Genomic DNA, 18,720 nt, shown 5'->3' with positions numbered 1-18,720 from the left:
CGGAACTCCAATATTTAAAATAGATCATAATTTGTTCCATAGACTATCGCTCTTTTCTTAAGTGATATAACTGCACAAAATATCTGGGGGAACCGGACAAGAAAAGGAGCAGTTTGTTTTCAACAAATATATTTAAGCTCTCCTTTTTCTTTTCATAAGGACAAGCACTTGGCAATAGAATTTTTCAGCAACAAAGTTACTTTTTTTAGCTTATTTATTTATTTTGGGGAGGGGAGGGACAGAGAGAGAGGGAGAGAGAAAATCCCAGGCAGGCTCTGCACTGTCAGCACAGAGCCCAACGTGGGGCTGGAACCCACCACCTGTGAGATCATGACCTGACCTGAAATCAAGAGTCTGGTACTTAACCGACTGAGCCACCCAGGTGCCCCAATAAATTAAAAAAAAAAAATGCCTGTCAGTGTCCACTGTATTAGCAAAGTATATCAAGATAAATGAGGGGCGCCCGGGTGGCTCAGTCGGTTAGGTGTCTGACTTCAGCTCAGGTCATGATCTCAGGGTTCGTGGGTTCGAGCCCCGCGTCAGGCTCTGTGCTGACAGCTTAAGAGCCTAGAGCCTGCTTCGGATTCTGTGTCTCCTTCTCTCTCTGCTCCTCCCCAACTAGTACTCTGTCTCTGTCTCTCAAAACAATTTAAAAAATTAAAATTACGAAATAGATGAAAAGGATAAGGTCAATGAGACCAAAGATGGAATGCCCAGTTTGTAAGCAGCCCAGGTGTATGAGAATGAAAGAAGCTACAAGTAACTAGGATTCTTCACAGCTCCGTTGGAGAAGACAGACGTGACAACTACAAGTAGGTAGCTATTGTATTTTTTATTGTACATAGTGACTTATGTAGTGAGGGTGGGATCCCTAAAAACACTGCAAGATACAGAAACAACCAAATGGCTCCTACGAAACAATTACTGCAGCACATTGGAACGGGAATGGAGTAAGCAAAATGTCAGACCCACAAAATCTAAGCAGAAGACCCTGAACCTCAAGGAGCACCCAACGTCCAGCACATCCTAGGCCTTCAGCCCAGCAAGCAGCCTCAGTCTCCTCTTGGGGAAGAGAGGCCCCGCCTTCCGCCCCGCCCCCCGGAGTACTAACGGCCGTCCCGCCTCGCTCAAGGGAGCGTCGGACTCCCGAGAGCCCCGCCCCCCAGAGACCCAGCGCAGCCCGGCGGGCCCGGGACAGCCTGACTCGAGATGTGATCGTGATAGAGCATCTTCACGAATTTCCCATGGCGCGATTTGTTGTGGCCAAAGCTGGATTTCTCGCAGGCCAGCAAGTGCCACACCTCCGGAAGCCTGAGGCGAGCTGGCCAGGGGTACAACCTGGCCTCCAGGAACCCAGCGCGTCCCGCCCTTCCCGCTGCCTCGCTCCGCCCCCACTCGCCACGCCCCTCGGACTTGCGCAGTGCCGCCGGTAGGGGTGGGGCTAGCGGCTCGCTCAGGCCTGGCGGTTGGGGAGGCGGTTTAGAACACTTGCGGAAGCTCCTAAGCCGGTATTTGAAACGGAAACTCATCGGTTAAAATAGAAATACCGGTACCTGGAAACCTGGAACTTGTCTTTTCGAAGCCACCTTTCCCGTCATCACCTCTGCCTCTCCGGGTTCCCATAATCGTCCTTATGGACCGCTGGTCGTGTGGTTGCCTGCAGAACGCCTCCTGGACCCCCGGCTGGTTGAACTCCCAATACCTTCTCAGGCCTCTTAGAGGGACTGTCCAGTGCAGTACTGTGAAAAGAACCATCACAGTGGAGACGCCCATTGCTGCACACACATAGGCACCTCCGGCGCGCAGGTCAGTGACCTCCTAAGCCCCTTGGGGGACCACGCCCAAGCCACTTCCTTGACTCCCAGGTGGGAGTCCCAAGTGGCTGATTATTTTATTTCGGACCTCTTGGCCTAATTCACACCGGCCAGCTGGACCAGAAGCTCCCATTCATCCTTCCCAAAACGTCAGAGAGGTTTGTGGAGGGGATCCTTTGGAACCCCTTATAAATATCTTTTTTTTTTTTTTTTAAGTTAATATACGTATTTTGAAAGAGAGCGAGCATGAGCAAGGGAGGGGCAGAGAGAGAGAGAATCCCAAGCAGACTCCCGGCACTCAGCGCAGAACTAGACGCAAACCTGAGATCGTGACCTGAGCTGAAATCCAGAGCCCCACACCTGAGGGACTGAGCCACCCAGGCACCCCTCTTTTTTTTTTTTTAATATTTATTTGAGAGCACGCCTAGCAGAGGGGCGGGGGGGGGGAATGGGGGGAGAGAATCCTAAGCAGGCTCCATGCTGTCAGTGCAAAGCTGCAGATTCCTGCTCAATCTCAGGAATCGTGAGATCAGGACCTGAGCCCAAATCAAGAGTCAGTGGCTTAACGGACTGAGCCACCCAGGGGCCCCTAAATATCCCTTTTTAAATATACTTTCAGAATACAGAATAATTAAAACAATCTGTCGCTGTTGGGAGTTGTAGTGATAATTTTCTTATGTCATTTTTCTATTTAGTTTTTCTGGTTAACTCCAATTACGAGGTCACGACACACATCTCCAGCTAATTTATGCACAGCTCCAATTCTGTGCAGGGAGGATGCAAAACAGCAAACTATCCATGGTAGGACTTTCTGGAGCATCAATTCTACAAGATTTGGAAGAAATGAAGTCATTTCCAAGGTAAGTAATTGAAAACTTAAAACTAAGACAAGGCTGGAAAGTCCTATGCCATTAGCGATGGTCCATAATCTATGCCTGAAATGTCAGACTTTCTCTAAGAAGAGACCCTAAGGATAACTTATTTCCCATTAGTTTAAACAGAAAAAATTATAAGGCATAGCAAGTCCCATCAAAAAACCCGACCAATTTTGTGGCATCTGGCTGGCTCAGTCGCTAGAGCCCCTCGATCTCGGGCTCAGGAGTTAGAGCCCCACGTTGGGAGTAGAGTTTACTTAAAAATTAAATTAAAAACATAGTCATTGGCATACAGGTGCCTTGTGTGCACTAGCAGTAGCTACTTGTAGACCAATAACGTCAGATGTTGTACATCTTGCCAACACTCCAAAGTGTGATTGGCCTGCAGGTTGTATTTGGAAGCAACGAGAAACTTCTTCTCAAGCCGTTTAAAATATTTTTGGGGGGGCGCCTGCGTGGCTCAGTCGGTTGAACGTCCGACTTCGGCTCAGGTCATGATCTCATGGTTTGTGAGTTCGAGCCCCGCGTCGGGCTCTGTGCTGACAGCTCAGGGCCTGGAGGCTGCTTCGGATTCTGCGTCTCCCTCTCTCTCTGCCCCTCCCCTGCTCACACTCTGTCTCTCTCTCAAAAATAAAGATTTAAAAAAATTTAATAAAATGTATTTTTTTAAAGACTCAATATAAACTTTATATACATATCAGCTAAAAATGTTGAGAGGGAAATAACTTCTATGCTATGTATTGAAAATGAAAACGTTCTTCCAGGAAAACATTAATTGGGGGATATATTCTGTGGGTATGCCTGTATTATGAACTAGATGGCAAAAATCCCATTTATTTTATTTTTTAAATATATTTTTTAAAGTTTACTTATTTTGAGAGAGAGAGAGTGCGCGCAAGTGGGGGGGGGGATAGAGGATCTGAAGAGTGCTCTGTGCTGACAGCAGAGAGCCCGATGTGGGGCTCAAACCCGTGAACCGTGAAATCGTGACCTGAGCTGAAGTCAGATGCTTAACCGACTAAGCCACCCAGGTGCCCCCAAAGCCCATTGATTTTAAAGACTTTAAAGATTAAAGCTATAACTTCAAGTAAACTTGGCGCTGAGAAGTCCTTTCAGCTTATGACCCCAGAGTTCTGCAGTCCTGTGTCAGTAATGATCCCTTGCCAACATCAGCATACAAAGGTGCCCTAATGTTGTGCATTAACACAGACCCTTTGACCCCAGAGTCCTCTCCATTTCCCATTTTCCTCTGCTCCTTTCAAGTACCTCTCCTCTCCTCTCCTGAACCCATTCCATTCCCACTTTCCTCCACACCATTTTGCTTTCATGGTGTCACCAATGTTTTCCATTTTGCTAAATTCAAGATTCAGTTTTCTCTCAGTCTTATAGCTGAATTTGAAACACGATTGAGCACTTCTTTCCTCTGGATTCTGAAGCCCCCCCCCCCCCCCCGCCCCCGATTCCTTCCCATCTTACTCTATCTTCCTTTTATTCCTCCTCCTCCTCCTTTAGATCTCTGGGACCCTCAGCCCCTTTCTCTTTCTTGTGGGCCCTCTTCTCAGAGCAAACCTGCAGAGCCTCCCAGCTTTGAATACCATCTATCTGCTGAGAACCCCTAGGCCTGGGTCTTCTTTTCTGAGGGGAGCACTCAGGAGCCATCATTGACTCTCTTTCCCTTCCCACCCCACCACATGCAGTCCTCCAACAAGTCCTCTTGACATGCATCCTGATTGCAGCCTCTTCTCATTGCATCCATTTCTACAACCAGTTTCAGCCACTGTCCTCTCTTACTGATCTTCTGCAAACACTGCCTTCCAAACTAGCTTCCTGCTTCCCTCTATACTCTCCCGCAGTCCATTCTCCAGTCAGCATCCACAGTGCTCCATAAAAACACATGAAGGGGCGCCTGGGTGGCTCAGTCAGTTAAGCGTCCGACTTCGGCTCAGGTCATGATCTCGCGGTTCGTGAGTTCGAGCCCGGAATCGGGCTCTGTGCTGACAGCTCGGATCCTGGAGCCTGCTTTGGATTCTGTGTCTCCCTCTCTCTGCTCTTCCCCTGCTCATTCTCTCTCTCTCTCTCTCTCTCTGGATTCTGTGTCTCCCTCTCTCTGTTCCACCCCTGCTCATGCTCTCTCTCTCTCAGAAATAAAGAAACATTAAAAAAAAATTTTATTTATTTATTTTTTTTAATTTTTTTTTAATGTTTATTTATTTTGGGGACAGAGAGAGACAGAGCATGAATGGGGGAGGGGCAGAGAGAGAGGGAGACACAGAATCAGAAGCAGGCTCCAGGCTCTGAGCCATCAGCCCAGAGCCTGACGCAGGGCTTGAACTCACGGACCGCGAGATTGTGACCCGAGCCGAAACCAAGAGTCAGACGCTTAACCGACTGAGCCACCCAGGCGCCCCCAAAAAATTTTTTTTTAAAACATGAAAAACAGGGGTGCCTGGGTGGCTCAGTCGGTTAAGTAGCTGACTCTTGATTTTGGTTCAGGTCATGATCTCATGGTTTGTTGAACTGAGACCCACATCAAGCTGTGTGCTGACAGCATGGAGCCTGCTTGGGATTCTCTCTCTCTCCCTCCCTCTCTGCCTCTCCCATGTGCAAGCTTGCTCTTTCTCTCTCTCTCTCTCAAAATTAAATAAACAAACTTAAAAAAAAAAAAGAAAACCATGATATATGTTAACCCCACCCCCCACCCCCCACAGACACCCCACTCCCCCTCCACTCCCTCCTATCCCCATTTAACCCTCTCACTGGCTTCTCACTGCAATAAAATAAAAGCTTAGGTAACCAGATAACCTGACCCCTGCCTACCTTTTTGACCTCATCTCCTCTCCTTGCTTGTTCATACTGTGTGTCAGATTTTCTGGTATCTAGAGCTGAAAGCAATCTTAACTGAGAAACAGTAAATCATAGAATCTATTGAGCATGGGAGGCTTGGAAAGAAATGTCTTAAGAGAGAATGAAGGGCCCAAAATGGTTTTAAAAAAACACAAAAGCATACAAAACAATGAAAGCATAACTGATCTGTATGTATATACCCAAAAGAATGTCTCAACAAAGTGAATGTTTAGAAACCAAGCCAGCGTCAAAGAAATGGAAATACCTTTGATTATATTTTAAAAACAAAAAAATATATATTTAGTAAATATAAAAGGACAAATACTGAACACATTATATTTCTGGCCCATAATGCAATACAATTAGAAGTAACAGAAATAGGGAATTTAAAGATGCTCAGCTTGGAGCTCCTGGGTGGCTCAGTTGGTTGAGCATCTGACCCTTGGTGTCGGCTCAGGTCATGTTCTCACAGTACATGGGATTGAGCCCTGCATTGGACTCCCCACTGACAGCATGGAGCCTGCTTGGGGTTCTCTCTCTCTGCCCCCCTCTCTCTCTGCTCCTCCACCACTCATGCACATGTTCTCAAATAAATACACATTAAAAAAAAAATTAAAATGCTCAATTCTTTGAAAATGTTAAGATATTCTTTTAAATAAATTAATGCCTGGGTCAGGGTGCAAATCCCAAGCACAACTGCAGTGCCTATAAAATATATGTGCTTGTAAATACACCATACCCAGATATATGCAGGGTGATAAGAGAGCTCTCTGACTCAGAAGCTTCTATTGTAACCAGGTTATGTTAAGCTCTGCCACAGAGTCCTTTAACATCATCTTATTACAAAAGGGAGCAACAGTGAAGGCAGTACTAGGAACTATAACTATTACAGATGCCTAATGAGTAGGACTGTGTTCTACTGGGCCTGACCTTGACCTCAGGATCCTTTCCAGCCAGGGCTCCAGGCCACACCACGAACGGATCTGTGTTACATACAAGCTCAAAACTGCCCTCCCAACAGCAGGCAGCCTGGAAACCGGCACGTGCAGCTGCAGTAGAAAAAAATGATGGCCCTCACGTGAGGACTCAGGATCCCAAAAGTTCTGGTCAGGCCTCAGCTTCAAATCTGCCTCACCCACAAAACACTCCCGACCCTCACCTTGGCTATACGTAGCAGTCTCTTCTGAAATTTCCCTGTAATTCCTTTTGTCGTAACTCCCTTGCAGGCAAAATCTGCCTCACCCACAAAACACTCCCGACCCTCACCTTGGCTATACGTAGCAGTCTCTTCTGAAATTTCCCTGTAATTCCTTTTGTCGTAACTCCCTTGCAGGCAAAATCTGCCTCACCCACAAAACACTCCCGACCCTCACCTTGGCTATACATAGCAGTCTCTTCTGAAATTTCCCTGCAATTCCTTTTTTTCGTAACTCCCTTGCAGGCAAAAGAGGAGAAACACTACTTGGGGAGCACTGTTATGTGCCAGGACTATGATCATCAAGAAGGCGGAGGCCACAGGATTGCACCTCAACCCCGGGGACCTGCCAAAGAAGAACTGCCACCAAATTTTCAATCGAGGACCCTTCCAGAACTCTTCAGTGACCTCACCGAGCGGTGTGCCTCTGGAAAAAACTCAACACTCACCCTAAATGAGATGTCTCTTCCCCATGCCTGGGAGGATAGGGGATAGATCCTCTAGGGGTGGCTGCCTGGACACAGATGTGACCCAGCAGCTCTGGAGCGAGTGGGTGTGCTCAGATGAGTTCTAGTTAATTTGTACATGAATAAAAAGCACTGGGATAGGGAAAAGGGCTCTTGAGTCCAGTAAGTGAATTTTATTTTATTTTTTTATTTTTTTATTTTTTAAAATTTTTTTAAAAATTTTTTTAACGTTTATTTATTTTTGAGACAGAGAGAGACAGAGCATGAACGGGGGAGGGTCAGAGAGAGAGAGGGAGACACAGAATCTGAAACAGGATCCAGGCTCTGAGCTGTCAGCACAGAGCCCGATGCGGGGCTGGAACTCACGAACTGCGAGATCATGACCTGAGCCGAAGTCGGACGCTTAACCGACTGAGCCACCCAGGCGCCCCAGTAAGTGAATTTTAAATATACAGGAGTTCATCCGCAAGACATCAGTCTACATTTGTTCTCTAGCTAGTAAGATTTTGACAAGAGGCAGGAGAAGAGCGGGAAGGCCACCCTGCTGGGCACCACCGTAGACGCGTGTTTAGATCTGGACCAGGCTCCCACACCAGGGGGCCCACCTGTGTGCTAACCGGCCTACAAGGCACTGTCCCTCGGGCTGAACAGGGCTCCATACAACCTCAGTGTTGCCAGCACTCTGGACAACTTCATTTTTCTTTCATATTTTTGAGGTAGAATTTGTACTCAGGACCTCTGCGTATGCAGAGGACTTAGGGGCCCGCAAACAAGCGAATTCACAAGAAGCTCTGAAGATTACCGCCCAAGTGTTTGGTGTCGTCTTGTGTATTACTGAATTGTCCATTAATCAAGAGACTCGGTGTAACAACCTCAACAGGATGTCAAAAGCAGGACTGCCGAAGCCCCAGGCCTGAGCCAAGGGAGGCCGTAGACCCAAGATTCAAAGCACATGCTCCGGACACCAGCTCTGCGATTGTACAAACTGCTTAACCCCATTCAACATTCATTTCCTAGTCTGGTAAATGGGCACTTTTACCTAAAAGGGATTGAAATGGTGTAGAAGGTCTGGGGCCACTAGTAAATGCTACTGGTATTTGTTGGTGTTAATATTACTATTATCAAACCTGCTGAAGGAAGTGACAGCCCAGTGTTCTCTGAGACAAACATGAATGAGAACCAGTCGTGTCAATAATCACCTCCCACAATCCAGCATTAAGAGCAACTCGGGCACCTGGGTGGCTCAGTCAGTTAAGGATCTGACTTCGGCTCAAGTCATGATCTCATGGTTCATGGGTTCGAACCCTGCATCGGGCCCTGTGCTGACAGCTCAGAGCCTGGAGCCTGCTTTGGATTCTGTGTCTCCCTCACTCTCTGCCCCTCGCTCGCTCGCTCTCTTGTTCACTCTCTCTCAAAAATAAACATTAAACAAAATTTAAAAGCAACTCAGAAAATAGATGTCAATGCAGCCAATTAAGCCGACTGTGCTCTTTCCCCATGGGAGCCCAGTGTGCAATGGCTGCAAACAGTAGCCTCCTTGGTAGTGTATGCAGCCTGTTGATTGTACAGGTTGCCCTAAGGGACCTTGGAGACAGCCCTTTCCAGTGGACATTGAGATGTGGCCTCATGCCACAGTCTAGGCTCCAGTCTAGGCTCCAGACAGGTATGTGGGGTGTATTTGGAAAGCCCCAGGGCACAGTGGCCAGGGTCCATATTGGCCAAGTGATCAAGTCCATTCGCAGCAAGCTGCAGAATAAGGAGCATGTGATTGAGGCCCTACGTAGGGCCAAGTTCAAGTTCCCTGGCCACCCGAAAAATCCACATTTCCAAGAAGTGGGACTTTAACGCGGATAAATTTGAAGACATGGTGGCTGAAAAGCTGCTCACCCCAGATGGCTGTGGGGTCAAAAATATCCCTTATCATGGTCCCTTGGACAAATGGAGGGCTCTGTGCTCATGAGAACCTCGGCACTGCCCCTTCTCTATTCATGCCCACCAATAAGTCCTACTTCCCGTCTTAAAAAAAAGAAAATAGATGTTAAATCCCTTCCCATTAAATGTGGTTTTTTTATTGTGTTTATTTCTACAGAAGCATCTCCCGTCCCTGATAAACACAGAAGACGAGAGAAAAGAGTAGGAGGGAAGAAGTACCCCAGGACGACAGTCCAGTCTCTGAAGATTCACCCAGGTTGGGACAGAGGACCTGCCCGAAGCCAGGACCAGCCTCTCCTCTTATCTCCCCGGTGGCACCCAGCCATCCTTTAAGCTCACCATTATTTTTTGATTCAGTGCTTTTGAATGCTGTGGAAGCACAGGTACTCCCTTGATTTGAATCCCATGCAGGCCACCTTGGCAGTCTGCACCTGCCATCCTTCCCTGCCCGTGGTCCTCGGTGTCCCCACATACAAGCCGTAAGCTCCTTGCACCACTCCCGTCCCCACGGCTGTCTCTGTCAGCCCTGGCCCACCTCCCACACCTGCTGCTGGGCTCTGTGGAGCTCAGGATCTTCTTGCTGCCCATATGAAAACAGTCTTTGGTTTTGTCCCTTCTTTGGCTATCCACCATGTGAGCTTTCATTGGCTTCATTGTGGTTTAAGGGCCACATCAGTTCTTTCCAGGTGGCCTGAAACACGGTATCTGCCTGAGTAAGAAGTTGGAGAAGCTCCCAGCAGCCCAGTCAGCCTTGGGGGGTGCCAGAGGGAGAGGCTGGGGTCCTATCACTGGGCCACCCAGCATGGAGGGAGTTGCCAGTTGTAGGACAAACCCTGGGGGCAGCTGGTTCCGTGTGGGGCATCACCACTGCTGCTGATGCTGTGGGTGGAGGGGAGGCCCCAGGGTCACATTAGGGACTGTGCTGGGGAAAGGGATGGTCCTTGTGTCTTGGTGGGGGACTGGCAGGCACTTTGGATGGGCTGCTGGCCTTCCACTGACTCCCGGTGCTCCCCAGGCCGCTGACTTTCTGAGTTACAGAACACAGCAGAGGTGGGCAGGCCCACCGAAACCAGGCTCCTCCGGGTTGGCAGAGACCCTGGGCTGAAGCCTGTGGGAGCGGGAAGGACAGCAACTATTGGCAGGATCAGCTGAAGGCAGAGGCTTCGCAGCAATGGTCCACCCTCCACCTTGGGGCTCTTACAGCCTAGGATCAGGTAGTTGGCCATCACTTCCTCTTAATTCTGGCCCATCAGCAGGTCCCAGATCTGGTCCCACTCATAATGTCACCTCAGTTCTGCCAGGGATCCTTGTAGTCAGGGAGTGGCTCACTGTAAGGCTTTAGTAGTTCTGCTTCACGGGCCATGGTCATCCATGGGTCCTTCATGGTTTCCTCTAAAGCGCTTCTCTCACTGGGACCGAGGGGCAGGAATCTCTCTAGTAGGTCTCCCACGCTCCACAGACGTGGAAAGGGGAACGTGGCATATCCTGCTCAGCACCCACTCCCACAGCTCCCTGAAGTCCTGCCAAGGCAGGGACCTGCTGGTCACTGGACAGTCATTGTATAGAGGATGGCTCCAGGCTCCACCCATCTCCTACGAGACTGTTGTACTCTTGGTGTAAGGGGGACTACCACAGAAGGGGGTCAGCTTATGGCCGGCGGTGAACTCATTGCTGAATCCAGAGTATGCGACCTTGATGTTCGGGTCAGATTCCAAAAGCAGGCTCTCTGGCTTTAGGTCCCTGTGGATGATACCTTCCTGGTGGTGGTACTACGCAGTGGACGCTATCTGGCAGAATCTGCCTCGGGGCTCCCCCTTTCTCATGCAGGCATGGCGCAGTTCAAACACCTGTCCTTCGCTAGGTCGCCTGCTTCCATGGTGCCAGCGACCTCAAGTAGTTTCATGACTCGGGGGTTGTGATTCAGGGCCTTCATGCTCTGGACTTCAAGGAATAGTCTCCCGAGGCTGGAGGAGCCCTGCTGACTCTTGTTAATGACCTTCATGGACGCCTCTGTCCCACTCGGGCTATGCCAGACCAACCCCACCTGGGCAAAGCTGCCCTGGCCGACGGTCCTGAGGAGCCGGTGGTGGTCACTGTGGCTCTCCCGGTCACAGGATGGCCACAAGGCCCCGCAGCTCAGTGACTCACTGCTAGGAATGCTAACTAAAAGTGCCCCCTAACAGTACTAACAAACTAAATAAAGATGGGAAAGAAAAGAAAAAATGAGAAAAGAGAGGGAAAAAGCAAAACTGTGGCCAAAAGTCCCTCAGGTCCCCAGACACCAGCTTCCTGGCCTAAAAAAACCAAAACATGTAGGCCTGGCCAAGGGCTTAATACAGAGAGGTGCTTAGGATTTTCTCTCGATGGCTCTTCTTGAGATCAGTGCAAGAAATGCACCTGTAAGGCTGGGGATAATTCACAGTGGTTTTCCCACTTGGTTCTCAGGTACCCTTTACTCTTAAAAGCGCGGGGGAGGGATGCCCCCAGAGGCTTTTTTGTTTACGTGTCTTATAGTGATTGACACATACCTTACTAGAAATTAAAACCTGAAGGATGCTTCAGTAGCCTTTTCATGTCTAGTTTGGGAATCTGTAATAATTTTTGATGTTTAAAGAAAGCCATGATATCTATACTTAGAATAATTCAATTCCTTTTTCTTTAAACTCTGGATGATCGGTCTCAAAATGATACCACAATTTAACTGGCTTCACAATAGCCAATGACAAAGACTCTCCCTGACTAAACTTGAGTCGTTCTCCTCTAGGTCTGGACCTTGCAGCCTGCCCTTGTCTGGCCTGCATCACCCAGTTGTAGCAAGAACCTTGCCAAGTCAGTTTAAAGAGAACTCCCCACCCTCAATATCTCATAACATTCTTCACACACACACCCCACCTTTGGTGTCTGTGAAATAATAGAAAATATATATTGGTCTCTGTCCCTGGTTCTTGGCACAGGCTCCTGAAAGCCTTCTAATTTCCTAAGTGTTAAGACACTAGGAGCATCTCGTTTTCTAATATTTGGTCTTTAACCCCAGTTCCTGATTCAGGGCTCCTAAATTCCTTGGAATATCCTGGGTGGTAGGAATGTCTTGTTCTAATGAGGCAACTCTGGATGGGCTCCTGGGTGACTCCCGGAGGGGAGTCTTTCTGACTGTTAGCAAAAGGCCAAGCCATGATTAGAAGCTTGGAATTTTCAGCCCCATACCCCCTCCCCAATCCTCCAGAAAGGGGAAAGGGGCTGGAAGTGGAGTTAATGATCTGTCATGCCTACGTGAGGGAGCCTCCATAAAAATCCTAACAGTATGGGGTTCAGAGAGTTTCCATATGGGTGAACACATTCACACTGGGAGCGTGATGTACCCCAACTCCATGGGGACAGAAGTTCCTGTGCTCGGGACCCTCCCAGACCTCACTCCATGTATCTCTTCATCTAACTGATCATGTATCCTTTATCACATCCTTTAATAAATGTAAGCGGAAGTGACTGGGTTTTCCTTTGTATGGCATCTGACCACCCTGGTCTGCCCACAGCAAGAATCCTGTCAGATCTGTTTAACTAGAATCCTGCCATCCCTGAGGTTTCCTTAGTAGTTTTCCATCTACTGACCCCAACCCTGCTCCTTGGCTATAAACCCCCACTTTGTGCCGTACTGGGGATGGGTCCCAGTTCTATACTGAGGCCTCTTTTTCCCCCTATTGCGGTAATTCCTGAATAAAACTTGCTTTTACTGCTTTAACTACTACTGTCCCGCTCTGGGTTTGTTTGGTTTTTTTTTTTCTTAACACAGTAGGGAAATATTCTGTTGCATAAGACACAACAAGGTACATTATTGACTTCTTTTCTAAGAGAGAAAGAGTACACACACAAGCAGAAGAGGGGCAGAGAGAGAATCCCAAACAGTCTCTATGCCATGAGTACAGAACTGACGCGGGAAGCTTTATCTCATGAACCCTGAGATCATGACCTGAGCCGAGTTCAAGCTGCTTAACTGACTGAGCCACTCAGGCTCCCCTGTTATTAACTTCTACAACGCTGAAGGGAAGTTAGCTTTCATCATATTTTTATTTCTTAGTTACAAATTTTGCCCAGAGTCTTTGGAGTAGATTTCTCCCTTCCATAAGCCAGAGAACTTGCTATGTCCATTGCAGTATCCTTAAATGTAAAAGTTGAGGGGAGCCTGGGTGGCTCAGTCAGTTAAGCATCTGACTTTGGCTCAGGCCATGATCTCTCAGTTCATGGGATCAAGCCCTGCTTTGGGCCCTGCGCTGACCCCCAGGAGCTTGCTTGAGATTTTCCCTCTCCCTCTCTCTCTCTGCGCCCCCCCCCCACTCAGCTCTCTCTCAAAATAAATTAACTTTTTAAAAATGTAAAATAAAATATTATTTGAAAGACAGAGGGCAGAGGAATCATTGAAAATATTGACGTGAACAAGTTATTTAATGTGTTCATTGAAAACTATTTAAAAATCTATGACTCAAGGAACTTCAGTTAGGTAGAATGAATCAATATTGTTAACCTTTATGGGTGTTTTTCAGTAAATATTAACTGATCCTCCCAATGGGCCAGGCATTGTGCTAAGTACCAGAACACAGAAGCATGGAATCTATCAAATGTGACACGGTACTGTGTATTAACTTAAGAAATAAATGTGTAAATTAAACTAAGAAATGCCTGGAGTATTGTTTTGCTGCCCATCCAGTATATATGTGCACACAGGCCAATATCCCTGATGAATATAGATGCAACATTTCTCTATTAGCAAACCAAATTCAACAGGACATTAAAGGATCATATGCCATAACCAAATGGGATTTTCCCCTGGGATGCAAAGATGATTCGACACACACAAATCAATAAATATGATATAGCACATTAAAAGGATGAAAGACAAAAATTGTGTGATTATCTCAACAGATGCAGAAAAAGCATTTGATAGAACTCAACATTTTTTCATGATAGAAAACATTCAAGTTGGATATAGAAGGAATACACCTCAACATAATAGAGGCTGTATATGAGAAACATACTGCCAACATCATACTCATTAGTGAAAGGTTAAAAGCAGGAATGAGGGGCACCTGGGCTCAGTTGGCTCAGGTCATGATCTCACAGTTCATGAGTTCAAGCCCTGCATTGGGCTCTGTGCTGTCAGCACGGAGCCCACTTTGGATCCTCTGTCTCCCTCTCTCTCTGCCTCTCTCTCAAAAATAAGCATAAATTTAAAAAATAAAATCAGGAACAAGACAAGAGTGCACTCTCACCACTCCTTTTCAACATAATTCTGGAAGTCCCGCCCAGCTAAGCCAGAAAAAGAAACAAAAGACAGCCAAATCAGAAAGGAAGAAGTAAAATCATCTGTTGATAATATGATCTTGTATATAGAAAATCCTAAAGACTATAAAAAAACTTTTAGAACTAAAACATTCAGAAAAGTTTTTTTTTTTAATATTTATTTTTGAGAGAGAGCATGAGCAGCCAAGCGGCAGATGGAGAGAGAGATGTAAAGTTTTTTTTTTTTTAATTGCTATTCTTAAAATAACCAGAAAGAAAGATTTCCTGTATCAGGCTGGAAAGATAGATAATGTCATCCCAACTTACCTTTGCTTAAGACTTTAAAAAAATGTTTATTTTGAAAGACAGTGCATGCAAGCAGGGAGGGACAGACAGAGAGAGAGAATCCCAAGCAGGCTCTGTGCTGCCAGCACAGACCCCAGTGTGGGGCTCCAACTCACCAATCGTGAGATCATGACCTGAGCCAAAACCAAGAGTCAGACGCTTAACCGACTAAGCCACCCAGAAAGTTTTAAAATACAAAATCAGCGTGCTAAATTCAGTTGCATTTCTACAGACCAACAATGAACTAGCTGAAAAAGACAATAATCCCATTTACAATAGCATCAAAGATACCAAAGTGCCTACATACGAATGTAACTAAAGAAGTAAAAGCTCTGCCTAGAGCTTCAGATATTGGTTAATATCCAACATATCAAAATTACATTTTGATGAAAGAAATTAAAGTCACAAATAAATGGAAATAGAGCCCATGTTCATGGATCAGAAAACTTAATGTTAAAATGTCTATACTACACAAAGCCATGTAGGGATTTGATGCAATATCTATCAAAATTCCAATGCCATTTTTCACAGAAATAGAAAAAAAAATCTTAAAATTTGTGTGGAACTACAAAAGTCCCTAGATAGCCAAAGCAATCCTAAAAAAGAACTAAGCAGAGGCATCATGCTTCCTGATCTAAAACTATACTACAAAGTGACAGTAATCAAAATGGTATGGTAACTACCATAAAAACAGGCACATAGACCAATGGATCAGAAACAAGAGCCCAGAAATAAATCCCCGCATATACAGTAAGCTAATGTTTGTCAAGGCAGCCAAGAATAATCAAGAGGGAAAGGATAGTTTCTTCAGTAAATGGTGCTGGGACAACTGGCTATCCACAGGGAAAAGAATGAAATTGGACCTCTATCTTACACCACTCACAAAAATTAACTCAAAATGGATTACGGACTTAACAAGACCCCAAACCATAAAGATTCCACAAGAACACCTAGGGAATAATTTCCTCCACTTTGGTCTCAGCCATAATTTTTTGGATATGCCACCAAAAGCACAGTCAACAAAAGCAAAAATGAACAAGGGGGACTATATCAAACCAAAATGCTCTGCACAGCAAAAGAGATGACAACATGAGGAGGCAACCCATGGAACGGGAGAAAATATTTGCAAATCATCTATATGGCAAGGGGTTAATATCCAACACATATAAATTTAAAAACGGGCAGAGGACTTGAATGGACATTTTCCCAAAGAAGACATAGAGATGGCCAATTGATGCTCAACATCACTAATCATCAGGGAAATGCAAATTGAAACCGATCTGATATATCACCTCACACCTGTTAATGTAACTATTATAATAAAGACATGTGATAACAAATGTTGGCAAGGGCGTGGGGAAAGCAGAACGCTTGTGCACTGTAGGTGGGAATGTCAACTGATACAGCCACTATGGAAATTGTATGAAGGCTCCTCAAAAACACTGAAAATGGAACTACCAGCAATCCCATTTCTGGGCATATGTCTGAAGGAAATGAAATCGCTAGCTCAAAGAGATAGTTACACACCCATGTTCATGACAGCATTATTCATAATAGCCAAGACATGGAAACAACCTAAGTGTCCACCAACATATGAATGGATAAAGAAAATATTATATATAAAACTAAATGTGAGATTATATATATATATATATATAATATTCTAATATATGTATTAGAATACTAGTCACAAAGAAGGAAATCTTGCCTTTTGTAGAAACATGGTTGGACCTGTGGACCTTGAGGGCATTATGCTAAGTGAAATAAGTCAGACAGATAAAGACAAATACTGTATGATCTCACTTACGTGTGGAACCTAAAGACATGGAACTCGAGAGAATGGTGGTTGCCAGGGGCCGAGTAGTGGGAGAAATGGAGAGATGTCGGTTAGAATATAAACTTCCGGTTATAAGATGTAAATTCTGAGTATCTAGTATACATTATGGTGACTATAATTAACAATATTGTATACTTGAAAGTGGCTATGAAAGTAAAGCTCTAATGTTCTCACTGTAACAACAACAAAAAGTGGTGAAGGGCGCCTGGGTGGCTAGTCAGTTAGGTGTCCGACTTTGACTTGGGTCATGATCTCACGGTTTGTGAGTTGAGCCCACATTGGACTCTGTGCTGGCAGTACGGAGCCCGCTTGGGATGCTCTCTCTCTCTCAAAATAAATAAGCTTAAAAAATGGTGAGGTAAAGGGTTAAAAGGGTGTTGACTGTATTGTGGTAGGCATGTTGCAATATATACATACACCAAATCATCACATCGTACACCTTAAATTTACCCAATGATATGTGTCAATTATATCTCAATAAAGTCGAGAATTAATTAGAAGTCACCATGTAGCCATCAATGAGCAAACAGTCTGCACAGAGATGTTTATAGCAGCTTTACTCATAATTCAAAACTTGGAAGACCCAAGATGTATGTGAATGGATAAACAAACTGATAATGGAATATTATGCAGCATTAAAAACAAGTGAGATATAAAGCCATAAAAAGATACGGAGGAACCATAAATTCATATTACTAAGCGGAAAAAGCCAATCAGAAAAGGGGACACACTGTATGATTCCAATGATATATTACGGAAAAGGTAAAACTATGGAAGACACTAAAGATCAGTGGTTGCCAGGAGGTGAGAGAAGGAGAGAGGAGGAGACAGAGCACAGTGGACTTGTAGGGCAGTAAAACTACTCTGTATGAAACTGTAATGATGGATACATTCATTCCGTATGTGTCCAAACCCATAAAATGTACAGGACCAAGAGTGAACCCAAAGATGAACTACAGGCACTGGGATTATTGGTAACAATGTACCACTCTGGTGAGGGATGTTGCTAATCAGGGTGCTATATATCTGAGGTGGCAGAGGATATATAGGAAATCATGTACACTTCTCTCAATTTTGCTTGAACCTAAAACCGCTCTAATAAAGGCGTGGGTGGCTCAGTCAGTTAAGCATCTGACTCTTGACTTTGGCTCAGATCATGGTCTCATAGTTCATGGGTTCAAGCCCCACTTTGGGCTCTGTGCTGGCAGTGTGGATCTTGCTTGGGATTCTCCTCTCTCTCTCTCTCCGTCTCTCTCTCGCACACTCTCTCTCTCAAAATAAAAGAAATAGGGGCGCCTGGGTGGCTCAGTTGGTTGAGCATCTGACTTCAGCCCAGGTCATGGTCTCACAGTTCGTGGGTTCGAGCCCCGCATCGGGGTCTGTGCTGACAGCTCAGAGCCTGGAGCCTGCTTCAGATTCTGTGACGCCCTGTCTCTCTGCCCCTTCCCCACTCATGCTCTGTCTCTCTCTGTCTCTCAAAAATGAATAAACGTTAAAAAAATTAAAAAAAATAAAAGAAATAAACTTTGAAAAAAGGTGTTTTTTTTAGTTGACCGTCATAATATCAGTTTCAAAATAGACAAAAGAAAAATGTCTAATTTGGAAATGCATTGAAGATTAGAGTGGAGAAAACAATTCTAGTAAAGCAGAAACTTAGGTACTGTTTCTCTAAAACTCTCCGATGATCTTTGAAGAAGCCATAGGAGCCCAGACAGGTATGAAGTGACTGCTCCTAAAACCTCATACGGCAAAAAAAAAAAAAAAAAAAAAAAAAAAAAAACACTCATTTTTTTAAGCATTTATTCATTTTTGAGAGAAAGAGTGTGAGCAGGGGAGGGGTAGAGAGAAAGAGGGAGACACAAATTCTGAAGCAGGGTTCAGGCTCTGAGCTGTCAGCACAGAGCCTGATGTGGGGCTGGAACCCATGAGCTGTGAGATCGTGACCTGAGCTGAAGTTGGACGCTTAACCAACAGAGCCACCCAGGTGCGCCTAAAAAAAGACTCACTTTTTTGCAATAAGGACTGATTGAGATTTCAAAATGTATTCAGAAATGGGCAGTCAAGGGGCACCTGGGTGGCTTAGTCAGTTGAGCTTCCAACTCTTGACTTCAGCTTAGGTCATGATCCCAGGCTCGTGGGG

General features: G+C 45.6%; 2 long non-coding RNA genes and 1 other non-coding gene across 3 annotated transcripts; all 3 read left to right on the top strand.

The window, feature by feature from the left end:
- The first annotated feature begins 1,292 nt into the window (after positions 1–1,292).
- LOC124523776 (uncharacterized) lies at positions 1,293–7,431 on the top strand. The gene is made up of 3 exons (XR_006965095.1): positions 1,293–1,806; positions 2,510–2,674; positions 6,975–7,431. It is a non-coding gene; the product is annotated as an uncharacterized LOC124523776 (long non-coding RNA).
- Positions 7,432–7,573: 142 nt separating this feature from the next.
- Positions 7,574–12,890, top strand: LOC124523777 (uncharacterized). The gene is made up of 2 exons (XR_006965096.1): positions 7,574–8,216; positions 9,285–12,890. It is a non-coding gene; the product is annotated as an uncharacterized LOC124523777 (long non-coding RNA).
- LOC124525241 (small nucleolar RNA SNORA70) lies at positions 8,659–8,792 on the top strand. Its single transcript, XR_006965449.1, has one exon. It is a non-coding gene; the product is annotated as a small nucleolar RNA SNORA70 (small nucleolar RNA).
- Positions 12,891–18,720: the final 5,830 nt, after the last annotated feature.

The sequence above is a fragment of the Lynx rufus genome, unplaced genomic scaffold, assembly GCF_022079265.1.
Source record: "Lynx rufus isolate CCGP_SWC_20201006 ecotype Redwood Valley unplaced genomic scaffold, mLynRuf1.p SCAF_4, whole genome shotgun sequence".
Lineage (NCBI taxonomy): Eukaryota > Metazoa > Chordata > Mammalia > Carnivora > Felidae > Lynx > Lynx rufus.
The sequence above is the reverse complement of the archived record's forward strand: the minus strand, read 5'-3'. Positions and strand labels throughout refer to the sequence as shown.